Source organism: Phyllobates terribilis, unplaced genomic scaffold, assembly GCF_046119375.1.
Source record: "Phyllobates terribilis strain yellow unplaced genomic scaffold, ASM4611937v1 Scaffold_11__3_contigs__length_659146591, whole genome shotgun sequence".
Lineage (NCBI taxonomy): Eukaryota > Metazoa > Chordata > Amphibia > Anura > Dendrobatidae > Phyllobates > Phyllobates terribilis.
Genome location: NW_027362771.1, coordinates 527632684 through 527658452, shown reverse-complemented (window position 1 = coordinate 527658452; position 25769 = coordinate 527632684).

Here is a 25769-nt window from a genome sequence, read left to right as displayed (position 1 = left end):
AAATGGAGGCACTACGGGTCCTGGAAAATGGCGACTTTTTTTTTTTTTTAACAAACTTTGAAAAGAACCTATACATATTTGGTATCTGTGAACTTGTAATGACCTGAAGAATCATAATGGCAGCTCAGTTTTAGCATCTAACATGGTAAAAAAAAACTATGAAACAACTGTAGAATCTTTTTGCAATTTCATCTCACTTAGAATTTTTTTCCCGTTTTCCAGTACACGGTATGGTAAAACCAATGGTGTCGTTCAAAATTACAACTCGTCCCGTAAAAAACAAGCCCTTACATGGCCATATTGACTAAAAAATTACAAAATTATGGTTCTGGGAAGAAGGGGAGCAAAAAACGAAAGAGCAAAAACTGAAAAGGGCCGTGAAGGCATTAATAGCCATATGCTACCTGTAACGGTGTGCAATTGGCCTGTATAAACAATTGGCGGTGGCAGCTAGTAGTTCCTTTGTTATTTTGGAGTTGGCAGTGACCGTACCAGGGTATATACAGTGGGTACGAAAAGTATTCAGACCCTTTAAATTTTTCACTCTTTGTTTCATTGCAGCCATTTGGTAAATTCTAAAAAATTCATTTTTTTACACTCTGCGCCCCATCTTGACTGAAAAAAAACAGAAATGTAGACATTTTTGCAAATTTATTAAAAAAGAAAAACTGAAATATCACATGGTCATAAGTATTCAGACCCTTTGCTTAGACACTCATATTTAAGTCGCATGCTGTCCATTTCCTTGTGATCCTCCTTGAGATGGTTCTACTCCTTCATTGGAGTCCAGTTGTGTTTAATTAAACTGATAGGACTTGATCTTGAAAGGCACACACCTGTATATATAAGAACTCACAGCTCACAGTGCAGAATTGTGGCAAGGCACAGATCTGGCCAAGGTTACAAAGGAATTTCTGCATTACTCAAGGTTCCTAACAGCACAGTGGCCTCCATAATCCTTAAATGGAAGAAGTTTGGGACCACTACAAGTCTTCCTAGACCTGGCCGTCCATCCAAACTGAGCAATCGTGGGAGAAGAGCCTTGATGAGAGAGGTAAAGAAGAACCCCAAGATCACTGTGGCTGAGCTCCAGAGATGCAGTAGGGAGATAATAATAATAATAATTTTTATTTTTTTAGCGCCAACATATTTCGCAGCACCTTGCAAATTTTAGGGGGGACTTATACAAACAATACAGAATAAACATATCTCATATCGAAAGGAGTGAGGGCCCTGCTCGCAAGCTTACAGTCTATGAGGAAATGGGGGAGACACAAAAGGTAGAATGTACATATATTGTATAATGCAGCCTTGATATACTATACAGGATAAATAATACATGGACTGGTTGCCTGCCAGTATGTGTGCAGTCCTGACCGAGGCTATTATGTGCATGGTTGGTATGAACCTGAAATTGAAGAAGATTTTAATATGGGGGAAAACTGGGACGGACAACTGGGATGGACAGATAGTGTGTGGAGGCGATACGCCAGTCTAAAGAAATGGGTTTTTAGGGTCCGCTTGAAACTGCGGGTATTGGGAATTAATCGAACTGTCCTGGGTAATGCATTCCAAAGAATTGGCGCAGCACGCGAGAAATCTTGGAGACGGGAGTGGGAAGTTCGGATTATGGAGGATTTAAGTTTTAAGTCACTGGCAGAACGGATGGCACGTGTAGGGTGGTAGACTGAGACAAGGGAGGAGATGTAGAGGGGTACTGAAGCATGGAGCGCTTTGTGGGTAAGCGTGATAAGTTTAAATTGAACTCTATATTGGATGGGTAACCAATGCAATGACTGGCACAGGGAAGAGGCATTGGTGTAGCGGTTGGCGAGGAATATGATCCTGGCTGCTGCGTTAAGGATGGATTGGAGAGGGGAGAGTTTAGTAAGAGGGAGCCCGATAAGTAGAGAGTTGCAGTAGTCCAGACCTGAATGAATAAGAGTGACAGTAAGAGTTTTTGCCGAGTCAAAGATGAGAAAAGTCCTGATTCTTGAGATGTTTTTGAGGTGTAGATGACATGAACGAGCGAATGATTAGATGTGAGGCGTGAAGGAAAGTTCTGAGTCAAAAATTACCCCAAGACAGCGGGCTTGTTGCTGGGGAGTAAAGGTTGAGCCACAAACGGAAATGGCAATATCGAGCACAGGTAGGTTAGTGGAGGGAGGAAATATGAGTAGTTCAGTTTTTGACAGATTCAGTTTTAGGCAGAGGGAGGACATAATGTTAGACACAGCAGAAAGACAATCACTGGTCTTTTGTAGTAATGCAGGGGTGATGTCCGGAGCAGAGGTGTATAATTGGGTGTCATCAGCATAGAGATGGTACTGAAAACCGAATCTGCTGATTGTTTGTCCAATGGGAGTGGTGTATAAGGAGAAAAGAAGGGGGCCTAGGACTGATCCTTGAGGAACCCCGACAGTAAGGGGAAGGAGACAGGAGGAGGAGCCGGCGAAAGACACAGAGAAGGAGCGGTCAGAGAGGTAGGAGGAGAACCAGGAGAGAGCGGTGTCCCTGAGGCCAATAGTGCGGAGCATAGTGAGGAGGAGCTGGTGATCCACAGTGTCGAATGCTGCAGAGAGATCCAGGAGAATCAGCAGGGAATAGTGACCATTAGATTTAGCTGTTAGTAGATCATTAGAGACTTTAGTGAGGGCAGTTTCAGTAGAATGTAAAGAGCGGAAACCAGATAGTAAATGGTCAAGAAGAGAGTTGTCTGAGAGATAGCGGATTAGACGGGAATGGACCAGGCGTTCCAAGAGTTTAGAGATAAAGGGAAGATTGGAAACAGGTCTGTAGTTGGCCGTGCAGTTCTGGTCAAGGGATGGTTTTTTAAGTAATGGATGTATGCTGGCGTGTTTAAAAGAAGAGGGAAAGATACCAGATGAGAGGGAGAGGTTGAAAATTTTAGTTAGGTGAGTGGTGACAGCTGGAGCAAGGGACTGAAGGAGATGTGAGGGAATAGGGTCACTGGTGCAGGTGGTAGGGCGAGAAGATGCAAGGAGTCTGATCACTTCATCTTCCGTGACTGGTTCGAAATCAGAAAGTGAGCAAGATACAATGTGGCGGGGGAGAGCATGCAAAAAGTTTGGGGATTGGGAGAAAATTTCCTGTCGGATATGGTCAATTTTATCTTTGAAATAATTGGCCAGATCGTCTGCGCTGAGGTCGGTGATCGGGGCCTGTGCTGTTTGATTGAGGAGAGAATGAAACGTGTCAAAGAGTCGTTTAGGATTATTGGAAAGTGAGATTATGAGGTTGTTAAAGTAGGTTTGTTTGGAGAGGTGAAGCGCAGAGTTATATGTTTTCAGCATAAATTTATAATGGAGGAAATCTTCGGGCAGATTAGATTTTCTCCACAGCCTTTCAGCGCACCTGGAACACAGCTGGAGAAGACGTGTTTGAGGTGTGTGCCAGGGTTGTCGCCATCTATGCCGAATTGTTCTTTGTGGAGGAGGTGCGGCTTCATCCAGGGCGCATAGCATTATTTCGTTATAATGCTTCAATGCAGAGTCGGAACATGAGAGGGAGGAGATTGGGGCCAATGATGATTGCAACTTTTTCATAAATTTCTGGGTGTTAATGGCGCGTATATTTCTATAAGTGTGGAAAGTGGGGGGGGGGTCTTGAGTAGAGTCACAGTTCTCGACAGAGAATGAAAGAAGATTATAGTCAGACAGTGATAGGGGAGAGTTAGTAAAGTCATGTACTGAGCAAAGCCGGGAGAAGATCAGGTCCAATGTGTTCCCGTCCTCATGTGTAGGAGAATTAGCAAGCTGTGAAAGGCCGAAGGAGGAGGTTAGTGATAAAAGGCGAGCGGCAGATGGGGAAAGAGGATCGCCAATTGGGATGTTAAAATCTCCCATGATTATCGTGGGGATGTCGCAGGATAGAAAATTTGGAAGCCAGGCAGCAAAGTGATCCAAGAACTGACGGGAGGGACCTGGAGGGCGATAGACAACCGCCACTCGCAGGGAGAAGGGCCGGTAGAGTCTGACTGTGTGGGCCTCAAAAGAAGGGAAGATAAGGGAGGGTACTGGGGGTATAACCTGAAAAGTACATTTTGTTGAAAGAAGCAGACCAACACCTCCACCTGATCTGTTGTCAGGTCTCGGAGTATGAGAAAAGTGTAGGCCACCATAGTGGACAGCTGCAGCGGTGGTGGTGTCCGACTGCTGGATCCAGGTTTCAGTGAGACCCAGAAGGTTGAGGGAATTAGAGAGGAAAAAGTCATGGATGTAAGAGAGTTTATTACATGCTGAGCGCGCATTCCAAAGGGCACAATTGAATGAGACAGAAGATATGCAGGGAATATTAATGAGATTAGCAGGGTTCCTGAATGTAACAGGGAAAGAGTTAGTGTTATTACTGGAGGGTCCTGGATTAGGAGAAATATCACCTGCGACTAAGAGAAGGAAGATACAGAGAGTGAGCAGATGGTTGAGTGATTTGTGAGAGCGTTTTCTGTGTTGTATGGTGGGAATGAATGGATCTGTATGGTATAACATTGTGATAAGAGCTGTACATAGGAGAAGAGAGGAGTGAGGGGTTAATATGGATGAAGTGTGCAGAATTTGTGGGAGAACGGTGAATGTGGATGATTGTAGCAGCCAGAATATAAATGGCACAGATACAAATGGTGAATACTGTTTGCCAAAAAGATGACCTGGAAGCAAATTTGTTTAATTGTCTTGCAAGTCTTACCTGTCTCCTGCCCTGTCCAACTGCCATATCTAACTGCCGAGGCACTTTGATAAATTAAGGCACTTCGATAAAGTATGCATAAATGCTATATGCATAAATGCCCCCGCATAAATGCTGCCCCTAGACTATGTCTCAATATATAGGGACGTATCTGCTTAGATCTACACAGATTTAACTCGTTAACAATCAATCAACTAGCTTAAGACAACAAGAGACCATAAAACTGCAGAAAAAAAAACAGACTAACAGTTTATGATCCATGTAGAGTTGCCAAAGTAAGTGTGATGACCTTAAAGTATCATGGATTAAACAAAGTAAAGGAGTGAGAAATATATACCAGTGATTTTCTGCAGAGCATTGCAAGGAACATGGAGGTACAAAGCAGTTTTCAGAATAGATCACACATAGGAGTGAGAAATATATACCAGTGATTAGCTGCAGAGCATTGCAAGGAACATGGAGGTACAAAGCAGTTTTCAGAATAGATCACACATAGGAGTGAGAAATATATACCAGTGATTAGCTGCAAAGCATTGCAAGGAACATGGAGGTACAAAGCAGTTTTCAGAATAGATCACACATAGAAGTTAGAAATATATACCAGTGATTAGCTGCAGAGCATTGCAAGGAACATGGAGGTACAAAGCAGTTTTCAGAATAGATCACACATAGGAGTGAGAAATATATACCTGTAAGAAGAGAAGAAAGATGAATATTAGCAATGCCATATCTAACTGCCGAGGCACTTTGATAAATTATGGCACTTCGATAAAGTATGCATAAATGCTATATGCATAAATGCCCCCGCATAAATGCTGCCCCTAGACTATGTCTCAATATATAGGGACGTATCTGCTTAGACCTACACAGATTTAACTCGTTAGCAATCAATCAACTAGCTTAAGACAACAGGAGACCATAAAACTGCAGAAAAAAAACAGACTGGCAACTCTACATGGATCATAAACTGTTAAAGTAAGTGTGATGACCTTAAAGTATCATGGATTAAACAATGTAAAGGAGTGAGAAATATATACCAGTGATTAGCTGCAGAGCATTGCAAGTATCATGGAGGTACAAAGCAGTTTTCAGAATAGATCACACATAGGAGTGAGAAATATGTACCAGTGGTTAGCTGCAGAGCATTGTAAGTAACATGGAGGTACAAAGCAATTTTCAGAATAGATCACACATAGGCGTGAGAAATATATACCTGTAAGAAGAGAAGAAAGATGAATATTAGCAATGCCACATCTAACTGCCGAGGCACTTTGATAAATTAAGGCACTTCGATAAAGTATGCATAAATGCTATATGCATAAATGCCCCCGCATAAATGCTGCCCCTAGACTATGTCTCAATATATAGGGACGTATCTGCTTAGATCTACACAGATTTAACTCGTTAACAATCAATCAACTAGCTTAAGACAACAAGAGACCATAAAACTGCAGAAAAAAAAACAACAGACTAACAGTTTATGATCCATGTAGAGTTGCCAAAGTAAGTGTGATGACCTTAAAGTATCATGGATTAAACAAAGTAAAGGAGTGAGAAATATATACCAGTGATTATCTGAAGAGCATTGCAAGGAACATGGAGGTACAAAGCAGTTTTCAGAATAGATCACACATAGGAGTGAGAAATATATACCAGTGATTAGCTGCAGAGCATTGCAAGGAACATGGAGGTACAAAGCAGTTTTCAGAATAGATCACACATAGGAGTGAGAAATATATACCAGTGATTAGCTGCAGAGCATTGCAAGGAACATGGAGGTACAAAGCAGTTTTCAGAATAGATCACACATAGAAGTGAGAAATATATACCAGTGATTAGCTGCAGAGCATTGCAAGGAACATGGAGGTACAAAGCAGTTTTCAGAATAGATCACACATAGGAGTGAGAAATATATACCTGTAAGAAGAGAAGAAAGATGAATATTAGCAATGCCATATCTAACTGCCGAGGCACTTTGATAAATTATGGCACTTCGATAAAGTATGCATAAATGCTATATGCATAAATGCCCCCGCATAAATGCTGCCCCTAGACTATGTCTCAATATATAGGGACGTATCTGCTTAGACCTACACAGATTTAACTCGTTAGCAATCAATCAACTAGCTTAAGACAACAGGAGACCATAAAACTGCAGAAAAAAACAGACTGGCAACTCTACATGGATCATAAACTGTTAAAGTAAGTGTGATGACCTTAAAGTATCATGGATTAAACAATGTAAAGGAGTGAGAAATATATACCAGTGATTAGCTGCAGAGCATTGCAAGGAACATGGAGGTACAGAGCAGTTTTCAGAATAGATCACACATAGGAGTGAGAAATATATACCAGTGATTAGCTGCAGAGCATTGCAAGGATCATGGAGGTACAAAGCAGTTTTCAGAATAGATCACACATAGGAGTGAGAAATATGTACCAGTGGTTAACTGCAGAGCATTGTAAGGAACATGGAGGTACAAAGCAGTTTTCAGAATAGATAACACATAGGCGTGAGAAATATATACCTGTAAGAAGAGAAGAAAGATGAATATTAGCAATGCCATATCTAACTGCCGAGGCACTTTGATAAATTAAGGCACTTCGATAAAGTATGCATATATGCATAAATGCCTCCGCATAAATGCTGCCCCTAGACTATGTCTCAATATATATGGACGTATCTGCTTAGATCTACACAGATTTAACTCGTTAGCAATCAATCAACTAGCTTAAGACAACAGGAGACCATAAAACTGCAGAAAAAAAACAGACTGGCAACTCTACATGGATCATAAACTGTTACTTTAAGGTCATCACACTTACTTTATCATGGATTAAACAACGTAAAGGAGTGAGAAATATATACCAGTGATTAGCTGCAGAGCATTGCAAGGAACATGGAGGAACAAAGCAGTTTTCAGAATAGATCATACATAGGAGTGAGAAATATATACCAGTGATTAGCTGCAGAGCATTGCAAGGAACATGGAGGTACAAAGCAGTTTTCAGAAAAGATCACACATAGGAGTGAGAAATATATACCAGTGATTAGCTGCACAGCATTGCAAGGAACATGGAGGTACAAAGCAGTTTTCAGAATAGATCACACATAGGAGTGAGAAATATATACCAGTGATTAGCTGCAGAGCATTGCAAGGAACATGGAGGTGCAAAGCAGTTTTCAGAATAGATCAGACATAGGAGTGAGAAATATATAACAGTGATTACCTGCAGAGCATTGCAAGGAACATGTAGGTACAAAGCAGTTTTCAGAATAGATTACACATAGGAGTGAGAAATATATACCAGTGATTAGCTGCAGAGCATTGCAAGGAACATGGAGGTACAAAGCAGTTTTCAGAATAGATCACACATAGGAGTGAGAAATATATACAAGTGATTAGCTGCAGAGCATTACAAGGAACATGGAGGTACAAAGTGTTATGCACACGCCGGGACTGACTGGCGTGTGCGTGATTAGTGATCCCACTGTGCCATGAACCGGAGAGTGCCTGGAGGGGCGTAACTAAGTATCAACCCGATCCGACCCAGGTCGCACGACGGCTATGACGCCATGCACCAGGGAGGAACCGAGCAGAGGGACCAGGTGCGACTCCAGGTCAGACCCCGGACACGGCTGTTGACCCACACCGGGGAATACAGGAACAGGCAGGTTAGAGCACAGGCTGGGTAGGGTCCAGTACAGACTTGGAGACGGGTTCAGAGCCGCAGATGCGGTAATCAAGCAGAGTAAAGCGAAACCGCAGGTGCGGTGGACAAGGCTGAGCAGAGCGAAACCGCAGGTGCGGTGGACAAGGCTGAGCAGAGCGGAACCGCAGGTGCGGTGGACAAGGCTGAGCAGGGCGAAACCGCAGGTGCGTTGGACATGGCTGAACAGAGCGAAACCGCAGGTGCGGTGGACAAGGCTGAGCGGAGCGAAATCACAAGTGCGGCGGACAGGGCTGAGCAGAGTGAAACCGCAGGTGCGGTGGACAGGGCTAAGCAGAGCGAAACCGCAGATATGGTGGACAAGGCTGAGCAGAGCAAAACCGCAGATGCGGTGGACAAGGCAGAGCAAAGCGAAACCGCAGATGCGGTGGACAAGGCTGAGCAGAGCGAAACCGCAAGTGCGGTGGACAAAGCAGAGCAGAGCGGGCAGAAACCGCCATAGCGGTAAGTAAGGCAGAGCAGAGATAAACCGCCAAAGCGGTGAGCAAAGACAGAGCAGAGGGGACAGGGCTCTGTTCACACGGAACAGACTGGAAGGGAAAGGCAGAACCAGATACACACAAGGTACTTGCAAAGAAGTAGCGAGTGGACTCCAAACTCACAAACAGAAGTACAGCGACAACGAGCAGGAGTTAGGTGCAGGTTCAGACTCTGCAGAAAAAAAGAGGAAACGGACAAAGAGACAAAACAGGTAACAGGTTAGGAGACAGTTCAGACAGGAACTGTACTGCAACGAAATACAGGAACGAGCCTAGGTATAGCCAAGTGCTGGTTCAGACACTGCAGCAAAAGGGAGGAAACGGACATAGAGACAAAACAGGTAACAGGTTAGGAGACAGTTCAGACAGGAACTGTACTGCAACGAAATACAGGAACGAGCCTAGGTATAGCCAAGAGCTGGTTCGGACACTGCAGCAAAAGGGAGGAAACGGACATAGGGACAAAACAAGTAACAGGTTAGGAGACAGTTCAGACAGGAACTGTTACTGCAGCGAAATACAAGAACAAGCCTGGGTATACGGCCCCCAGAGGCAGAAACGAACAGGCTAGGAGCGTGTTCAGACAGGCCTGGAAATACAACCTCCTAGAAGGCGGACAGGCAGGGAAAAACAGAACAGGACCTGGCACATTCAGAGTCAAGGAGCACACTGAATGTTAAAGTTGCTCAGGCACCAGCTTGTATGTGGAGCTGGTTTAAATATCCAATGACTGACAGCAATAGCCTGAGGACTAGAGATGAGCGTTGTTCTACTCGAACTGTTCGCCAATCTCAAATTCGAGCTGTTTTGGGCGGTGTTCGAGCCGTTCGGCGAACACGAACAATTTGAGAAAAATTCGGCTGTTCGAGGTTATGTTCGATAACTGTTCGTGCACCAAAATCATAACTGGATTTTTTCTCAGTAATGATGAAAATTAATGTTAATACGCAGTTTGAGTGTACAGCGGGGTGGGGGGAGGGGCAGGGGATGGATCTCTGCAGGAACAATGAAGATCTCCATTTTTTTTTTCTCTTTCCCGCATTTACAGTGGGGAGGTGCAATCTGTCAGCCTATCAGCAGCGCACACACGGAGCGAAGTGCTTTTTTTCACACAAGCAAGGGCAAGTGTCATTGGCAGTGTATGTCACATGTCCTTGCCCTATAAGACCAAGCCATTTTCCCCGTCGCCACCATTTTCTCACTGCTGCAGCTGCGTGTTAGACGGCACCGCTGTTGCTGTGTGCGCTATACCTTGTTAATTTCAAGCCAATTTTCGCACAAATCTACAGATAGCTTGGGAGTAGGGAATAGTTGTGATTGCAGTCCTTTTAAGGACTAGGTTACAGCATTTCCTACGACTTTTATCAGGCAGGTCTGTGCTCTTAAATAGATAGATTGTGGGAGTAAAGACTAATTGTAATTGGAGTCCTTTTCAGGACTAGGTTACATCAGTTCCTATCAGTTTTTGCCAGGCAGGTCTGTGCCAGTGCTGTGCAAGTTTTTTTCACAGCATTTGGCTGAATCTAGCAAAGCTAATCCTTTTTGGCCTATTGCAGAGTGTGTTAGTCAGTGGAGTAGCCTATCTGTGTTGCAAGATATACCACCTGTGTATAGAATACCATTTTTTTTACTGCACCTAGTGAAGTAAAATCTTTTGGGAATAGCATCATTCTATTAGTCCATCTATACTGACCTCCATCAGGTTGCAAATTGAATATAATTTTTTTCTGCATCTAGCTCTGAAAAAATATTGGGCTTCTAGCTGTGTGTGGGACTTGTTGTATTAGTCCATCTATACTGACCTCCATCAGGTTGCAAACTGAATATATTTTTTTCTGCATCTACCTCTGAAAAAATATTGGGCTTCTAGCTGTGTGTGGGACTTGTTCTATTAATCCATCTATACAGACCTCCATCAGGTTGCAAACTGAATATATTTTTTTCTGCATCTACCTCTGAAAAAATATTGGGCTTCTAGCTGTGTGTGGGACTTGTTGTATTAGTCCATCTATACTGACCTCCATCAGGTTGCAAACTGAATATATTTTTTTCTGCATCTACCTCTGAAAAAATATTGGGCTTCTAGCTGTGTGTGGGACTTGTTGTATTAGTCCATCTATACTGACCTCCATCAGGTTGCAAACTGAATATATTTTTTTCTGCATCTACCTCTGAAAAAATATTGGGCTTCTAGCTGTGTGTGGGACTTGTTCTATTAATCCATCTATACAGACCTCCATCAGGTTGCAAACTGAATATATTTTTTTCTGCATCTACCTCTGAAAAAATATTGGGCTTCTAGCTGTGTGTGGGACTTGTTGTATTAGTCCATCTATACTGACCTCCATCAGGTTGCAAACTGAATATATTTTTTTCTGCATCTACCTCTGAAAAAATATTGGGCTTCTAGCTGTGTGTGGGACTTGTTCTATTAATCCATCTATACAGACCTCCATCAGGTTGCAAACTGAATATATTTTTTTCTGCATCTAGCTCTGAAAAAATATTTGGCCTTCTAGCAGTGTGTGGGACTTTCTCTATTAGTCCATCTATACTGACCTCCATCAGGTTGCAAATTGAATATAATTTTTTTCTGCATCTAACCCAGCCAATAGTTTTGGCCTAATACCACAGTTTGGCCACTCAGCTCTGCTCGGTTACCATCCATTGTTTTTTTGTGCAAACAACTCCAGAGTTGTTAATTAGTTAACCACCAAAATGAGTGGAAAAAGGCCTGCTGCTGGTGGAAAGGGGAATAGGCGTGTTGGGAAGGGGAAAAAAGGTTGTGTCCGTGGGGTAGGTGTTAAAGCAACAGTAACATCTGCAGAAGAAAGACCATCTTCCAGCCAAACTAAAATGTCTACTTCTTTTAGCGGACAATGTGATAAGATCCCTTTCTTACGGCCACGCCAATCGCTACAAATTCCAGATGAGGCACAAAAACAGCAGGTGCTTCAACGGATATCAAGTGCTCCTTTAAGTGGGCTCTCCTCCACATCAACTTCAACATCACAAATATTCCAGTCCTCAAAGGTGTCACCCCAATCGCACTTGCTTCCTCACAGCTCCCAAATCTCCAGCTGCCCGTCTGAGTATGAGGTAGAACAGATGGTTGAGTCTGCAGAGCTGTTTACTCATACTATAGCCTGGGAATCAGAGGTCGACTCCAGCGCTTCTTTGAATCCAGACGAGGAAATGATCTGCACTGATGCCCAGAATCTTTATGAGTCGGATCCAGGACCAGACGCAGAAGGTTCTGACCATAATGTAGACCCTCATTCCCAAACTGTAACTCCTGTTGGTGGAGACAATGAGGAAGACGATGATAAGACTCAAATACCTGATTGGAGCGACAACTTTAGTTTTTTGTCAGGGCAGGAACAGGTTGGCTCTGAGGACGACGGGTGTGATAACGCACAGGGTGATGATGATGAGGTTGGAGATCCCACTTACTGTCAACCCACAGTCAGCCAAGAGATGAGGTCAGCAGAGGAGGTGGAGGAAGATGCTAGTGACGACGAGGTCAGGTTGCGCCTTCCTGGACAGAGACGTAGTACTGGAAGCACGTCAACAACTGCATCCTCAAACACAACTCTGCCTCTCACCACAAGTCGTGGTGGCTCTTCAGGTCGCATGGGTGCTAAGCCTTGCATAGCCTGGGCATTTTTTCAGATCGATAAAGATGACCCAACTCGTGTTATCTGTAACATTTGTCAGCAAAAGCTAAGTAGAGGCCAAAAAATACATAGTTTGAGTACTTCATGCATGAACCGGCACATGGACATGAAGCATAAGTTGCAGTGGGAAGCTCAGTGTGCTACAATGCGGCCTAGCTGGCCGGGCCAACCACCGTCTGCCATATCTTGTGCATCCGCGGCCTCTTCATCCTCTGTGACTGGGGGGACAGCAGTCACACCTGTTTTGGGGCGCAGACCTGCCACCTCTTTACCCGCAACAGCCAGCGTGATTGGCAGGTCATCATTTTCTTTGGAGGTGGTAACACCAGCTGGTGTTGAGCGCTGTCCGACATCGATAGCACCACCTTTGGATCAAGGCAACCTAACATGTCCGCCTGCATCTTCCTCACAGACCGGCAGTTTGCCGGGGACACCCTTATCAACCCCGTCTAAGCACAATAGCCAGCCCTCGGTCCCTCAGATGTGGACAAGTAAAAGACCATTTCCTCCTAGCCATGAGAAAGCTAAGAGGTTGAATTTCACCATCTGCAAGTTCTTGGCTACAGAAATGCTGCCTTTCCGCCTGGTGGACACAGAGGATTTTCGAGACCTTATGTCCGTCGCAGTGCCCCAGTACCAGATGCCCAGTCGGCACTACTTCTCAAAGAAAGGTGTGCCTGCGCTCCACCAGCATGTCGCACACAACATCACCGCTTCTTTGAGAAACTCTGTGTGTGACAGGGTGCATTTCACCACAGACACTTGGACGAGTAGGCATGGACAGGGGCGTTACATGTCGCTGACTGGGCACTGGGTAACTATGGTGACAGCAGGACAAGGGGCTGCTGTCCAAGTCTTGCCGTCCCCACGAGTTGTGCGTCAATCCTCTTTATGTCAAAGTTCCTCCACTGCTTCTGCCTCCTCAACCTCCTCTCGGTCTTCCACCTGCACCCAAAGCCTGTCTGGTCATGCCACAAGCTTTCTAACTGCGCAGAAGGGATCCTGCACACCTCCTTACTATGCTGGCAGTAGGGCTCAACGTCATCAGGCGGTTTTTACATTGAAATGTCTGGGAAATGTGAGTCACACAGCTGAGGAGTTGTGGTCAGCTCTGGAGAACCAATTTCATGAATGGTTGTCTCCACTGGACCTGAAACCAGGGAAGGCCGTGTGCGACAATGCTGCAAACCTGGGTGCGGCCCTTCGCCGGGGCAATGTCACACACGTGCCTTGTATGGCTCACGTGTTGAACCTGGTTGTCCAGCAATTTTTAGCCCACTATCCCAGACTAGATGGCCTTCTGCAGAGGGCACGGTCGCTGTGTGCTCACTTTCGCCGTTCGCATCCCGCAGCTCAGCGACTTACATCTCTACAGAAGTCGTTGGGCCTGCCACTTCACCGGCTAAAATGCGATGTGCCTACCCGGTGGAATTCAACTCTGCACATGTTGCAGCGACTGTGGCAGCACCGACAAGCCCTGGTGCAATACGTTCTGACGTATAGCCTGGGCCAACGAGATCCAGAGGTGGGGCAAATCACGCTGGAGGAGTGGTCTCAGATCAGGGACCTATGCACCCTTCTGCACAGTTTTGAAATGGCGACGAAGATGTTTAGTGCTGACGATGCCGTTATCAGCATGACTATTCCGGTGATTTACATGCTGGAGCACATGTTAAACAGAATTCGGAGTCAGGTGGTGGCACAAGAGGAGGTGGAGGAAGTAGAGGAGGAGGAGTTGTATGCGGAAGGGCTAACATCTGCAAGGTCCAGACGGTCGGCAGCACCAAGGCGGCAGGCATGTGAGGGTGGGGGAGATGGTTTTACCAGGGCGCATGGTAGCAGCCAAACTAGTGAGGAAGGTGCAGGAGCCCAGGAAGAAGTGGAGGACGAACTGATGGAAGACTCATCAGATGAGGGAGACCTTGATCACATTTCTGTTGTGTGAGGTTGGGGGGAGAGGACAGAGGAAGGAAGCATGATTGTTACCTCGCCACCAACACAACAGGGACTTGGTGCTCCTGGATGCGCAACACACATGAGTGCCTTCTTGCTGCACTACCTGCAACATGACCCTCGAATTGTGAGAATTAGAAATAATCCTGACTACTGGGTTGCCACACTGTTAGATCCCCGGTACAAAAGTAAATTTGCAGAAATTATTCCTGCCATAGAAAGGGATGCACGCATGCAGGAGTATCAGCAGAGACTGTTGCAGAATCTTACATGTGCTTTTCCACAAAATACCAGTGGTGCACGTAGTGAATCTCACAGTTCCAACTTGCCAACCGTGGGACCGTCAAGTGTTCAGCACTCAAACCGTAACAGAACCACAGTATCTGCTGGTAACATCAATTTTGCGGAATAATTTCACCACTTTTTTAGCCCATCCTTTGCAAGGCCACAGGAGACAAGAAGTCTGACACATAGTCAACGCCTAGAGACGATGGTACAGGAGTATCTCCAAGTAAACATTGAAGCCACGACTGTGTCACTGGACCCTTGCTCTTTTTGGGCTTCCAATCTGGATAAATGGCCGGAGCTAGCCACTTACGCCTTGGAGATCTTGTCATGCCCCGCAGCCAGCGTTCTGTCTGAACGTGTGTTCAGCGCTGCTGGTGGTGTGCTGACAGATAAGCGCACGCGGCTCTCCACTGATAATGTAGACAGACTCACGTTCATAAAGATGAACAAATCATGGATCCGAAACGACTTTTCTACCCCTGTGTCATCCTGGGGAGAGTAAAAGCTTGATGATTGGTTAAAATCACCCTACCAACCGTTTTAAGCTTTCAAATTACTAATCATGTTTATCTGTATCTTGGCTGGAAAATAATTTGGGCTTTGTAGCAGTGTGCAGCACTGATTCTATTAGGCCATCTATAATAAGCTCCACCAGATTTAAAATTACTAATCATGTTTATCTGTATCTTGACTGGAAAATAATTTGGGCTTTGTAGCAGTGTGCAGCACTGATCCTATTAGGCCATCTATACTAAAGCTTCACCAGATTTAAAATTAAAAATAATTTTTAGCTGCATCTAGCCCGGAAAATAATTTTGGGGCTCCGAGATGCGCAAGGCACATAAGTGCCTTCTTGCTGCACTACCTGCAGCATGACCCTCATATTGTCAGAATTCGAAGTAATCATGACTACTGGGTTGCCACACTCTTAGATCCCCCAAACTTTTCGATCAACCTTTTCATTTTAATAAAGACCAAAAAAATGGTCATTTTTGAAATTATAAGCATTAGCAGGTTGTTAGAAACTGAAATCAAACAGTTTTCAACTCAAAACTTTATTCTAGGTGATGTTACATTTTCACATAGGACCCCTTGTTCGAAAGGAGCTTCTGAACTCTCTCGTCCATTGAATTTGTCAGGTTTTGGATGGTTTCTGCTTCAATTGTTTTGCATGAGGACAGAATACCCTCCCAGAGCTGTTGCTTAGATGTGAACTGCCTCCCGCCATCATAGACACTCCTTTTAATGATGCTCCAAAGGTTCTGAATGGGGTAGATGTCAGGGGAGCATGGGGGTCACACCATAAGTTTGTCCCCTTTTATGCCCATATCAGCCAGAGATGCAGATGTTTTATGTGCAGCATGAGATGGTGCATTATCATGCAGAAAAATGATCTTGCTGTGAAATACACTGTTCTTCTTCTTGAACCATGGCAGGAAGTGCTGTTTGAGAAAATCCACATACATTATGGAGTTCATCTTTAGCGCCTTCAGGGATCCTAAAGGGGCCGACAATCTCTCTCCCCATGATTCCAGCCCAAAACATTACTCCACCTCCTCCTTGTTGGCGCTGTAGCCGTGTTTGCGTGGGGTGTCCATCAACCAGCCATCCTCCACTCCATCCATCTGGACCATCGAGCGCTGCACGGCACTCATCCGTGAACAAAACAGTTTTGAAATCAGTCTTCATGTAATGTTTGGCCCACTGGAGCCGTTTCTGCTTGTGTGAAGTGGATAGAGGAGGTCGACAGGATGGCGTATGCACAGCTGCAAACCTCTGAAGGACCCTGCATCTTGTTGTTCGGGGGACGTTGGAGGCACAAGCAGCTTCAAAAACTTGTCTGCTGCTATGACAAGGCTTTTTTGCCGCTGCTCTTTCAACCTGACGTAATTGCCTGGAGGAAAGAGTCCTCAATTTGCCCTTATCAGCACGCACACGTGTGTATTGTGAATCAGCTACATACTTCTTGATTGCCAAGACACTTCATCCTGATCATCGCGCAATGTTGATTGTAGTCATGCCTTGACCTAAACACTCCACAATTTGTTGCTTCTCAGCAGCCGACACATCCTTTTTCTTTCCCATTTTGGCAGAAAATGTAGGCTGCTTAATAATGTGAGACAGCCTTCTTAAGTAGTCTTGCCTTTCATTGGACACACCTGCCAAACTAATTAGCACAGGTGTCTGCAATTGCTTACAGTGATATAAAGAGCCCTGACACACATCACCATCAATGAGTTTAACTGACAAACAAACAAATTCTTCCCTTATCACTCCTAAACACTTTTTGCATAATAATTTGGAACACAGTGTACATGTGCTTTTCCACAAAACACCAGTGGTTCACGTAGTGAATCTTACAGTTCTGACTTGCCAACCGTGGTCCGTATGGAGTTGTTCAATAAAGGGCCCAAAATTAAGATAACATAGATGGGAGAGGTCTCTATGAATAGGAATTCCTAAGTATTTGATACCCTGTGAGGGCCAGGCAAAGGGAAAGTTGGACTGGATGGAATCCTATATGGATTTGGGGAGGGAGACATCGAGGGCCTCAGACTTCGCTGCATTGATTTTAAAATTTGACCATGTAACAAAGTGATCTATTTCAGCCATAACAGCATGGATGGATATATGTGATTGAGTGATATATACTAGGACATCATCAGCAAATAGAGAGCACTTGTACTCGGTGCCTCCCACCTCAATCCACCTAATATTGGGGTTATGGCGAATTGATGAGAGCAGGTGCTCCGTCACTAGGATGTATAAGAGAGGGGACAGAGAACATCCCTGCCTTGTCCCATTGGTGATTGTGAAAGGTGATGAAAATGTTCTGACGCTCCCCCTGGGCCTTGGGACACCCGGAGCCGGACCCTTTTTGGTGGATGCTGGTGGTTGTAGTCTCCGTGGCGGCAACCCGGTTCCGTGGCTCAGGGCGGTCAAACCAGTGGCGGAACTATTTATGTGGTTTTGATGTTTAAATGTCCGACTACGCCACTCGTGGATTGCGGTCAGAGTGAACCGCCGCTCCAGGGCAGACCGCTGAGGCTGGTGTTGTGGGTGCAGCAGAGCGTAGCATAACTCCCCACGGGAGGAGTATAGCCTCAGGGCAGTGTATGCGGAGGATGGGGGTGATGGTGCAGGGCAGCAGCAGTAATGACACGGAGTCAGTGATGCAGTCCAGGGCCTTTACTCACAGTTCTTATTATCCAGACCACGTCTGCAGGTAACGGCTGCCCACGTCGTACTGTGCTTACCAGGTGAGGGGCTCAGACAACTCCCAGATAACTTTGGAGTGCTTCACAGGACCCCCTTTGTGTGTCCTTTGTCTGGCCTTTCTTACCAACCCTTCTGTCCGGCTGCCTCGGGCCTCCTCTTGGTAAACTTGGCGCCAGTTTCCCTGACCCTATGTGGTGCCTTCCTAGCGGGTGTAGCGAGGGGCTGCGCCACATAAAATGTCACAGCCTCCTGTTTCTAGCTGAGGGTCGTTTCCTGCCTCCACTAGTTTCGGGGACCGGTCTCCCCCTTTGGCCTGACCCCTCCACGCAGGTGGATTCGGGCGTGCGGTGGCGACTCGCCCGTCCGCACCCCTGAGATCCCTTAGTTCCTCGTTCCTGGAGCCTTCTCCGCTCCTCTTCCTTCCTTCTCCCTCTTCCAGGCCTGGGCCTCTGTTACTAGGCCCGCCTCCGGAGCAGAGCTCATGCAGAGCCCCTGCTCCCTGCCACTTCTGCTCAGACTTCTCTGCACTGAACTAAGATGGTGCCCACCTTTTATACTCCCTTCTCAATGCACCCAGGAACTGCTTCCTCCCTGCTCCTGCACTACAGGGTTCCCCTTCCTCAGTGTTCCCTCCCCCCACTCCAGCCAGGGACAGGGACTGTCGTGCCCATCTCAGGGGCATATTGGTCGCCCTGCCCCACGGCAATGTGGTGTAATGCATGCAGGTGTCGGGTCCTGATCCACACTACATCCTTACCTGAGAGTGAGATATCACACCTCTGGGTGAGGTGCAATACCTCTGTAGCAACCGAGCCCTCAGGGTGCTACAGTTCCATTTATCTTCAGCCTAGGTGACGTATTGCGATACAGGGCCGTGATTTTGGCTATAAAAGGGTCCCCTAGACCCCTACCCCAAGCTTTTTAAGAGAATCATATATGGCGTGCCAGGAGACTCTATGGAATGCTTTCTCAGCATCCAACGAGAGTATCTAATTACAAATTTTTAACTGCATCTAGCCCAGGAAATACTTTGTGCCTAGTAGCAGTGTCTGCTAGTCAGCGGATTATCCCGGCTGTTAAGCAAGCTACACCACCTGTAGTTTGGACACTTCATTTTTTCAAAGGAAATGCTTCGGGACCACGGGATACTCAGTGAAGAGCATCAGGAGGCACCCCAAGGCATAGGGGCTCGGACTGGCAGTAGGATGCCTTGCGGTGGACAGCCGAGCTCGATCCTTATAAAAGCTTTTTAACTGCAGCAGCTTTAGTGGACGCTACTGGAGCTGGAATTACGCGGCTGCTGGCATGAGACTTGCCCTCCAATAGATCCTTGTAAATGGATTTAAAGTGTATTCATTCAAATTAGAGAGACAATTTAAATTAAAAAGCTTAGAGCTGCCTCCACCACAGGGGGGCTCGCTCGACCCACCAGCGGACAGGCACCAGTATTGGGAGAGGGGGGCTGGCCGTCAGGGTTCACCGCGGCTCTGGCACAAACCCGGCGACACGGAGGTGGCACGGGCAGGAGCGGACTGAACGTGTCGGCTTCTCACTTTTTGGATTTTAGAAGGGCATGACATGCCTATATCTGTGTCTCCCCCTCCTTTTACTCCTCCACCTCTTTTCTTTTCGCATGACTATATGTACTTGTCACTTTTCCATGTGTTAGTTGTGTCTTCTGAGCAGTTTGTCAGCTTTTGGACACCTTTGAAGGTGTTTTCTATGTGTTTCTATGTGTTTTTGTTTGCCTGCCATTGGTTTTAACGGTGTTCGAAGGTGTTCGACGAACAGTTCGACGAACAGTTCGGCGAACACACGGGTGTTCGACGAACCGAACCGAATTCGAACACTACGGGGGTGGCTCAACACTACTGAGGACCCATTAGGGGTGTGCCCACAGCAGCTACAAGAAACAGGAAGTGACCGGGCCGCCGCCCTAAGCAGCCAGAACAGAGGCAAGCACACAGCATGGAAAGAAGCCAGGCTAGCAGACTGGACTGATAATCAAGTTTGCGATCTTGCATAGTGGGAGATGGTGCCCTATGCAAGAACGCTGCCAGGTATGTTACAGTACCCCCCCCCCTTTACGCCCCCTCTTCTTCAAGCCTGCAAGAGTGTTTCGCAGAGAATTTGGAGGCCAATCCTTCTCTTCAAGAGGACTACCTCATCTGTCCACTAGAGGAAACGAAACTGATCTCATCATCTTGGTAACTACGATGCTTCCTCCCATCAAGCCATCCTCAGCAACAGATGAAGTGGGTGAAGTACCAGAAACAGCACACAGGAAAGTCTCTGTCCATTTGTTATCAGATAACACCCCAGTGGATTCTGGAGACAACTGGAGGTCCTCCGCCTGGTTAGAGGGGTGCGGAGACTCGGGGGTCATTACTGCTTCGAAGTACATTTTGCAAGCTTACTAGATGAAGTAGGCGCAGTACCAGGTACAGGGTGTAAGAAAGTCTCACTGCAGTTGTTACCAGGTAGCACCCCGGGGAATACAGGAGACAACTGGAGGTCCTCCGCCTGGCCGGAGGGGTGCAGGGACTCGGGGGTAACCACTGCTTCGGAGTACACTTGGTCAAGCTCACTGGATGAAGTGGGTGAGGTATCCAGTACAGGGTGTAGGAAAGTCTCTCTCCATTCGTTAACAGGTAGCACCCCGGAGGATTCAGGAGGCAACTGGAGGACCTCCGCCAGGTTAGAGGGGTGCAGAGACTTGGGAGTATCCTCCGCCTCCATGGACGTATCGCCAGATTCATTAAAGATGGAGAGTCCCTGCTTTGGGACCATCTTCAGTCTGGTTTCTGGGTGGGCAGTAGTCTCTTCGGGCAGGAGAACTGGTGAGCTACCCACACACATCACCCATCGGGGCTGCTCCGGGACACTGGGAAGGGCAGCTTCAGCAGAGTCCCCAGGATTAGGGTCGTCGAAGACCATTAGAAAGGCCACCAGGAAGGCCTGCTGGTCAAGGACGATAGAATCCCATGCTTCCCATTCGGGGGTGATCCATTTCAAGGCATCACCCGCTAGGTAAGATAACATAAATGCCACTTTAGACCAATCAGTAGGAAAATAGAGAGGGTAGAACTTGAAATGCAGCATGCATTGCTCCACAAACGCACGGCTTTGATTAGGATCCCCATAGTACCGTGGCGGATCTGCAGGAACAAGTGCTGATAGATCCATTTGGGTTGGTGCATAAATCGCCTGGGCCATAGCTACAGAAAAAAAATATATATATATTTTTTATTTATTTATTTATTTTTTAAATGCACGTATTCGCTGGACACGATTCAAAATGTCTCTGAGAGCGAAGGGCCGTGGGGCTTAACGGGAACCATGGCCTGAGCAAACTATTATGCACACATCCGGACAGACTGGCGTGTGCGTGATTAGTGATCCCACTGTGCCATGAGCCGGAGAGTGCCTGGAGGGACGTAACTAAGTATCAACCTGAGCCGACCGAGGTCGCACGACGGCTACGACGCCGTGCACCAGGGAGGAACCGAGCAGAGGGACCAGGTGCGACTCCAGGTCAGATCCCGGACACGGCTGTTGACCCACACCGGGGAATACAGGAACAGGCAGGTTAGAGCACAGGCTGGGTAGGGTCCAGTACAGACTAGGAGACGGGTTCAGAGCCGCAGATGCGGTAATCAAGCAGAGTAAAGCGAAACCGCAGGTGCGGTGGACAAGGCTGAGCAGAGCGAAACCGCAGGTGCGGTGGACAAGGCTGAGCAGAGCGAAACCGCAGGTGCGGTGGACAAGGCTGAGCAGGGCGAAACCGCAGGTGCACTGGACAAGGCTGGGCAGAGCAAAACCGCAGGTGCGGTGGACAAGGCTAAGCAGAGCGAAACCGCAGATGTGGTGGACAAGGCTGAGTAGAGCGAAACCACAGATGCGGTGGACAAGGCAGAGCAGAGCGAAACTGCTGATGCGGTGGACAAGGCTGAGCAGAGCGAAACCGCAGATGCGATGGACAAGGCTGAGCAGAGCGAAACCGCAAGTGCGGTGGACAAAGCAGAGCAGAGCGGGCAGAAACCACCAGAGCGGTAAGTAAGGCAGAGCAGAGATAAACCGCCAAAGCGGTGAGCAAAGACAGAGCAGAGGGGACAGGGCTCTGTTCACACGGAACAGACTGGAAGGGAAAGGCAGAACCAGATACACACAAGGTGCTTGCAAAGAAGTAGCGAGTGGACTCCAAACTCACAAACAGAAGTACAGCGACAACGAGCAGGAGTTAGGTGCAGGTTCAGACTCTGCAGAAAAAAAGAGGAAACGGACAAAGAGACAAAACAGGTAACAGGTTAGGAGACAGTTCAGACAGGAACTGTACTGCAATGAAATACAGGAACGAGCCTAGGTATAGCCAAGTGCTGGTTCAGACACTGCAGCAAAAGGGAGGAAATGGACATAGAGACAAAACAGGTAACAGGTTAGGAGACAGTTCAGACAGGAACTGTACTGCAACGAAATACAGGAACGAGCCTAGGTATAGCCAAGAGCTGGTTCGGACACTGCAGCAAAAGGGAGGAAACGGACATAGGGACAAAACAGGTAACAGGTTAGGAGACAGTTCAGACAGGAACTGTTACTGCAGCGAAATACAGGAACAAGCCTGGGTATACGGCCCCCAGAGGCTGAAACGAACAGGCTAGGAGCGTGTTCAGACAGGCCTGGAAATACAACCTCCTGGAAGGCGGACAGGCAGGGAAAAACAGAACAGGACCTGGCACATTCAGAGTCAAGGAGCACACTGAATGTTAAAGTTGCTCAGGCACCAGCTTGTATGTGGAGCTGGTTTAAATATCCAATGACTGACAGCAATAGCCTGAGGACCCATTAGGGGTGTGCCCACAGCAGCTACAAGAAACAGGAAGTGACCGGGCCGCCGCCCTAAGCAGCCAGAACAGAGGCAAGCAGACAGCATGGAAAGAAGCCAGGCTAGCAGACTGGACTGATAATCAAGTTTGCGATCTTGCATAGTGGGAGATGGTGCCCTATGCAAGAACGCTGCCAGGTATGTTACAGTACCCCCCCCTTTACGCCCCCTCTTCTTCAAGCCTGCAAGAGTGTTTCGCAGAGAATTTGGAGGCCAATCCTTCTCTTCAAGAGGACTACCTCTTCTGTCCACTAGAGGAAACGAAACTGATCTCATCATCTTGGTAACTACGATGCTTCCTCCCATCAAGCCATCCTCAGCAACAGATGAAGTGGGTGAAGTACCAGAAACAGCACACAGGAAAGTCTCTGTCCATTTGTTATCAGATAACACCCCAGTGGATTCTGGAGACAACTGGAGGTCCTCCGCCTGGTTAGAGGGGTGCGGAGACTCGGGGGTCATTACTGCTTCGAAGTACATTTTGCAAGCTTACTAGATGAAGTAGGCGCAGTACCAGGTACAGGGTGTAAGAAAATCTCACTGCAATTGTTACCAGGTAGCACCCCGGGGAATACAGGAGACAACTGGAGGTCCTCCGCCTGGCCGGAGGGGTGCAGGGACTCGGGGGTAACCACTGCTTCGGAGTACACTTGGTCAAGCTCACTGGATGAAGTGGGTGAGGTATCCGGTACAGGGTGTAGGAAAGTCTCTCTCCATTCGTTAACAGGTAGCACCCCGGAGGATTCAGGAGGCAACTGGAGGACCTCCGCCTGGTTGGAGGGGTGCACAGACTCGGGGGTAACAACTGTTTCGGAGTACACTTGGTCATGTTCACTGGATGAAGTGGGCGAGGTATCCGGTACAGGATGTAGGAAAGTCTCTCTCCATTCGTTAACAGGTAGCACTCCGGAGGATTCAGGAGGCAACTGGAGGACCTCCGCCAGGTTAGAGTGGTGCAGAGACTTGGGAGTATCCTCCGCCTCCATGGACGTATCGCCAGATTCATTAAAGATGGAGAGTCCCTGCTTTGGGACCATCTTCAGTCTGGTTTCTGGGTGGGCAGTAGTCTCTTCGGGCAGGAGAACCGGTGAGCTTACTCACACACATCACCCATCGGGGCTGCTCCGGGACACTGGGAAGGGCAGCTTCAGCAGAGTCCCCAGGATTAGGGTCGTCGAAGACCATTAGAAAGGCCACCAGGAAGGCCTGCAGGTCAAGGACGATAGGATCCCATGCTTCCCATAGGGGGGTGATCCATTTCAAGGCATCACCCGCTAGGTAAGATAACATAAATGCCACTTTAGACCAATCAGTAGGAAAATAGAGAGGGTAGAACTTGAAATGCAGCATGCATTGCTCCACAAACGCACGGCTTTGATTAGGATCCCCATAGTACCGTGGCGGATCCGCAGGAACAAGTGCTGATAGATCCATTTGGGCTGGTGCATAAATCGCCTGGGCCATAGCTACAGAAAAAAAAATATATATATTTTTTATTTATTTATTTAGTTATTTTTTAAATGCACGTATTCGCTGGACACGATTCAAAATGTCTCTGAGAGCGAAGGGCCGTGGGGCTTAACGGGAACCACGGCCTGAGCAAACTATTATGCACACATCCAGACAGACTGGCGTGTGCGTGATTAGTGATCCCACTGTGCCATGAACCGGAGAGTGCCTGGAGGGGCGTAACTAAGTATCAACCTGAGCCGACCGAGGTCGCACGACGGCTACGACGCCGTGCACCAGGGAGGAACCAAGCAGAGGGACCAGGTGCGACTCCAGGTCAGACCCTGGACACGGCTGTTGACCCACACCGGGGAATACAGGAACAGGCAGGTTAGAGCACAGGCTGGGTAGGGTCCAGTACAGACTAGGAGACGGGTTCAGAGCCGCAGATGCGGTAATCAAGCAGAGTAAAGCGAAACCGCAGGTGCGGTGGACAAGGCTGAGCAGAGCGAAACCGCAGGTGCGGTGGACAAGGCTGAGCAGAGCGGAACCGCAGGTGCGTTGGACAAGGCTGAGCAGGGCGAAACCGCAGGTGCACTGGACAAGGCTGGGCAGAGCAAAACCGCAGGTGCGGTGGACAAGGCTAAGCAGAGCGAAACCGCAGATGTGGTGGACAAGGCTGAGCAGAGCGAAACCACAGATGCGGTGGACAAGGCAGAGCAGAGCGAAACTGCTGATGCGGTGGACAAGGCTGAGCAGAGCGAAACCGCAGATGCGATGGACAAGGCTGAGCAGAGCGAAACCGCAAGTGCGGTGGACAAAGCAGAGCAGAGCGGGCAGAAACCACCAGAGCGGTAAGTAAGGCAGAGCAGAGATAAACCGCCAAAGCGGTGAGCAAAGACAGAGCAGAGGGGACAGGGCTCTGTTCACACGGAACAGACTGGAAGGGAAAGGCAAAACCAGATACACACAAGGTGCTTGCAAAGAAGTAGCGAGTGGACTCCAAACTCACAAACAGAAGTACAGCGACAACGAGCAGGAGTTAGGTGCAGGTTCAGACTCTGCAGAAAAAAAGAGGAAACGGACAAAGAGTCAAAGCAGGTAACAGGTTAGGAGACAGTTCAGACAGGAACTGTACTGCAATGAAATACAGGAACGAGCCTAGGTATAGCCAATTGCTGGTTCAGACACTGCAGCAAAAGGGAGGAAACGGACATAGAGACAAAACAGGTAACAAGTTAGGAGACAGTTCAGACAGGAACTGTACTGCAACGAAATACAGGAAAGAGCCTAAGTATAGCAAAGAGCTGGTTCAGACACTGCAGCAAAAGGGAGGACATAGGGACAAAACAGGTAACAGGTTAGGAGACAGTTCAGACAGGAACT